This window comes from Rattus norvegicus, chromosome 1, assembly GCF_036323735.1.
Source record: "Rattus norvegicus strain BN/NHsdMcwi chromosome 1, GRCr8, whole genome shotgun sequence".
Classification (NCBI taxonomy): Eukaryota; Metazoa; Chordata; class Mammalia; order Rodentia; family Muridae; genus Rattus; species Rattus norvegicus.
The window spans coordinates 87,125,756-87,130,962 of NC_086019.1; positions in this window are offsets into that span (position 1 = coordinate 87,125,756).

The following is a 5,207-nucleotide window of genomic DNA, read 5'->3' on the forward strand; positions in this document are numbered from 1 at the left end:
AGCACCTCCAGAATATAAGAGGTTGTGTGTGGTGGGAACTGTGTCTATGACACTGCTCTGTCCCTTTAACTCTGTGTCCTGCCTCACGTCCCTCTCAGCTTCCTTTCATGTTTTTCCTTCAAGCAATGAGTTGAGACAAGGCTGACATCCCCATGCCCTCAGAGAAGAACAGCTCATCCCAGGTTAGACATCTGCTATATCCTGTCCTTGTGTCTTAGATCATTATCCTGCCACAGAGATGCAAAGACTTGGCTGAGCTTAGAACACTGTGTTCTAAGTGTTTTGGGAAAGGTGGGATTTTTTTTTTACTCCCAGCAGAGATGTCTATGAAAGTTACAAAGAACCAGCTGAGCGATGACTAAGAATAAAGATAAATCCTTTGTTACTGTCACCAGTCAAGTACCAGCTCCAGAAGAGTGGTCAAGGGGCAGCTGTGTGAGGATTTCCGTGTCCTCCTGGTTGGGAAGAGTTGACCTATGCATCCTGGGAAGGACTGTGGGCTCCTTCTTTCTATGGATAGTTTCAAGGCAACTTTCCAACATTATGTGTTAGCTAAGCTGTGTACTGGGTAGGCCCATGTCATCTCTGGTCTTCCCAGGAAATTTTTGTTCATTGTCAGGGTGAATGCCCAGTAATAATCTTGTCTTTCCTTATTAGAGATGTCAGAAGAGAGAGCACATTCAAGTACCTACATTTGGAAAAATACTCTCAGACACTAGAAGCAGACAGTAGGCCAGAGGAGAGTCTAGAGAGGAAGCTTCAGGTTAACACAGACAGGAATGGAAACCAATCTCTAAGGCAAGATCATGGCTCAAGGAAACAATTTTCTGAGTTTGGGGTGTAAGTATTGATATTGCCCCCTTGGAGATCGTGGGAAAAACTGCAATCTCATTGTATAGAGCTACATTAGGGGTGGTCAACAAGGCAAATGTGACCTCCCCTGATCCCTTCAGCACAGGTGGGATGCAGGACCTATCACCCTGCTTACTGGGCTCTGCAGAACTCCTGTTTCCATCTAATGTAAGGTGAGTCTAGACAGCCTTCCAGATTCTGGAAATCCCTGCACTATAATTGAAGTAGTATGCACCAGAGGACGAACATTTCTGTAGAAGATAATTCTTCTCAGGCTCACAGAAGTAGACACTAATGTAGCAGCTTCACATGCACTTTCTGGCCCATCTCAGGTGTCTAAATCCTTCCTTCTCTTTGGCCACAGGGGTCTGAGTGGATCTGCTCTTGAGTACAGACAACATTGATTCAAACAGATGTGTCCTCTACTCTTCTGTACACGCTGTTCTAGATTTCATTGCTTTGTAACTAAAAAACAACCTGAGCAAAAACAACTGAGGTGAGAGTCAAGGGGGCTCTGGGTCTGGGTCATTATGTAACACTGAAAGAAATCAAGGCAAAAACACACTGCTTGTAGGCTCACTCACTTGCTCTCTACCTGGTTCAGGCTTAGCTAGCTCTCTTGTACAATCAAGGAAAATTTGCCTATGTATGGCAATGCCCACAGGAACCTAGGCTCTCTTGCATTAATTAAGATAATCCCTCAGGTCCAGCCCAATCTAATAATGACAGTTACTCAGTTGAGACACATCCTCCACCAATGTAAATTTGGTGGTTGCCAATATAATAGTCAGTGCTAACTAGGGCACTGCTTTAAACTATCAAGTCCTCCCCCTCCAGAGTGAGATTGCAAAAGAAGTTTCTAGTTCTTCAACTTGGTGTCCTTCTCTGTTTGTTGTAGTCATCAGATGTGCTGGTGTCCACAACTCCACACAGCTGAACCTTCAGATCTAGGGCACTGCTCAATGACATTTTCCCTGGGTTTCACTTTTCTCATTTCCTAGATCCTGAGCTTAGGGACACTCTTACACTCTGAGTCGTCCACAGACATTATGAAGAGTAAGTGAAACTACATCAACACTGGTTTCATTCTGCAATGAGACAGGCCTCTCAGGCAAGTCCATCACCGGACTCTTCTGGCTCCATCTGAATCAGAGCAGAGGTCAAATATCAGCTAAGACTAGGCAGAACCTGGGAGCATTTGGCATAAAGGAACATGAGCATGATTCAAAGTTCTGGGTGGCCCTTCTAGGTAATGAAGAATGACAATCAAAAAAGCAAATGAAGGGGAGGGGAAGACAAGCATAAACTCTAGGAAAAAAAGACCTACTTATACAAGTAAAGTATCTTAGGGTTTCATTGCTGTGAACAGACACCATGAACAAGGCAACTCTTTTTTTAAATTTTATTTTTCTTGAAAATTTTATGTATTTACATTTCAAATGTTATACCCTTTCCTCCCTCTTCCATATCCTGTCCCCACTTCCCTGACTTCTATGAGGATGCTCCCACTCCCACTCCCACCCTCCCACTCCAACTTCAACACCCTGGCATTACCCTACATTAGGGAAACCACCCTTCACAAGACCAAGGGCTTTTCCTCCTATTGATGGTAGAAAAATACCATCCTGTGTTGTTGTAAAATATAAAAAAATAAATAAAAACGCTGTCTTTTATCCCCCCACTAGGTCTGGACTCTATGATATCAGGAAATGAACCCAAAATTTCTGTGGAGCCCATGTTAAGAGAATCTGAGCTTCCTGTTGTGGTAAATATCAAAAGTAACCACAAAAACTCGCTAGCCAGCATCAACAAGCCCTATGGCCTTTAACAGGGTAATTCATAAAACAAACTAGACACTTTCTATCAATTCTAATACCAATAAGCAATGTATCAAACCAGGACTTTAGCCCAAAATGTATCCATCTGTTAAGCTCTCTACCCAGAGGCACAGATTTTACTTAGCCTTAATAACTTGTAAATATCACAATACTCTACTTGGAGTCAGTGACTAATTTTTCCCTATCTAAGTTCCGAACCATGGATGAAAATCCCCACATGACTCGGCTAATCACTGTACTCTCCTTAACACAAACTAAAACACCTTCTATCAATTCTAATATCAATAAGCAACTTATCAAACCAAAACTTTAGTCCAAAATATATCAATCTCTCAAGCTTTCTACCCAGAGCCACAGATTTTTGATTAACCTTAATAACTTCTATAATATATGTCTATATTCACTCTGCCTGGTGTTACATACATTTATCACAACTCTCTACTTGGAATCAGTGACTAATTTTCCTTAAGTTCTGAACCTTTGGTGAAAATCCCCATGTGATTCAGGTAATCTCTGTACTCTCTCCTTAAAAACAAACTTAAATCAGCTTATAATAATACCTGTCATTAAGAAGTAGCTTGTCAGAAATGCAGCCCCCCAGGAGCAATTTGAGGAATAGCAATTGAAATGTAAATAAGAAATACCCAAGTTAATAAAGATGGAGAAAAAAAAAACTGTCAAAGCACACACTTAATAAGTAAAAAAATAACTTTAAACAAACAAACAAAAAATGGGGTTCAGAGCTAAACAAAGAATTCACTGCTGAGGAATGCCAAAAGACTGAGAAGCACCTAAATAAAAGTTCAACATCTTTAGTCATAAGGGAAATGCAAATCAAAACAACTCTGAGATTCCATCTCACACCAGGCAGAATGACTAAGATCAAAAACTCTGGCAACAACAGATGCTGATGAGGATGTAGAGAAAGAGGAACACTCCTCCATTGTTGGGGGGATTGCAGACTGGAAATAGCTTGAGCATAGAAGACCTCAAAGCATGCGTCAACAGTAACACACTTCCTCCAACAAGTTCACACCTGCTCTAATAAGTCTGTCCCTCCTAATATTGCTACTACTTATGGGCTAAGCATTCAAACACAAGATTCTATGGGATCCATACCTATTCAAACCACCACATTCCACTTCCTAGACCCTATAGGCTTGTAGCCATAAGATAATACTAAATGCATTTAGTCCAACTTCAAAGTCTCCACAGTCTATCACCGATTCAATACTGTTTAGAAGTCCAAAATTCAAAGTCTCTTCTGATAGTTATGTAATCTTTATACTATAGTTCACTATAATATCAAAATAAAAAACGGATCACTTACTTCCAAAATATAATGGCACAGGATATACATACCATTTCAAAACACATGGAAGGGAGCATAGTGAAAAAATACCAAAGCAAGACCAAAAACTACCTGGGCAAACTCCAAACTCTATATTTCTTCAGATGTCCAACTCCTTTCAGCTTTGTTGACTATAATACATTTTTTTATCTGTCAGACTGGTTCTGTAACCTGTTAGAAGATTTCCTTGGCAAGTATCCCACAGCCGTGGCATCTCTAACATCTTGGAGTCTCCAAGGAAATCCAGGTTTCACCTTCACAGCCCCACACAATGGCCTTTCATAGATTCACAAATGCTTTGCCTACTCAGAAAGGGAGATTTCATAAACCTTCTGTTCTTGACTCTAAATCCAGAAGCACATGACCAATCTGCCAAAGTCTGCTGCTTTCTGGGACTGGAGCATGGCTCCCCTTTTCAATCACTTCTTCACTAGCTTTTTTCAGGATGATTTCCTTCATTACCTCTGCTTGGCTGTCCTGGAACTTGATCTTCAGACTGATCTTGAACTCTGAGATTTGCATGGCTAACTCCTGAGTGCTGGGATTAAAGGTATGTGCTGCCACATCTGGACCTAAGTTTTTCCTTAATTCCTTCTTACAAGAGTGAAGATTACCTAGCTAGGATCTTGCCCCAAGGTCACCACTCCCTTAATGCCATTTAATATCTTTAATTTGTTTGTCTCATTGAACCTAGGATTTAGCTCCATTTCATTTTCTGGAGCATATTTTATCCTTGAACCAAACACTTTGTATTGCTTACTCCACTTCCTCAAAACATTCTTCATAAGAGTAAACCACAGGAGGACTTCTGCACCTGAGACACCGCCGCCGGAACCTGAAAGAAACAGACCGGATAAACAGTTCTCTGCACCCAAATCCCGTGGGAGGGAGAGCTAAACCTTCAGAGAGGCAGACAAGCCTGGGAAACCAGAAGAGACTGCTCCCTGCACACACATCTCGGACTCCAGAGGAAAAAGCCAAAGACCATCTGGAACCCTGGTGCACTGAAGCTCCCGGAAGGGGCGGCACAGGTCTCCCTGGTTGCTGCCGCTGCAGAGAGCCCCTGGGCAGCACCCCACGAGCGAACCTGAGCCTCGGGACCACAGGTAAGACCAAACTTTCTGCTGCAAGAAAGCTGCCTGGTGAGCTTGGGACACGGAAGCAGA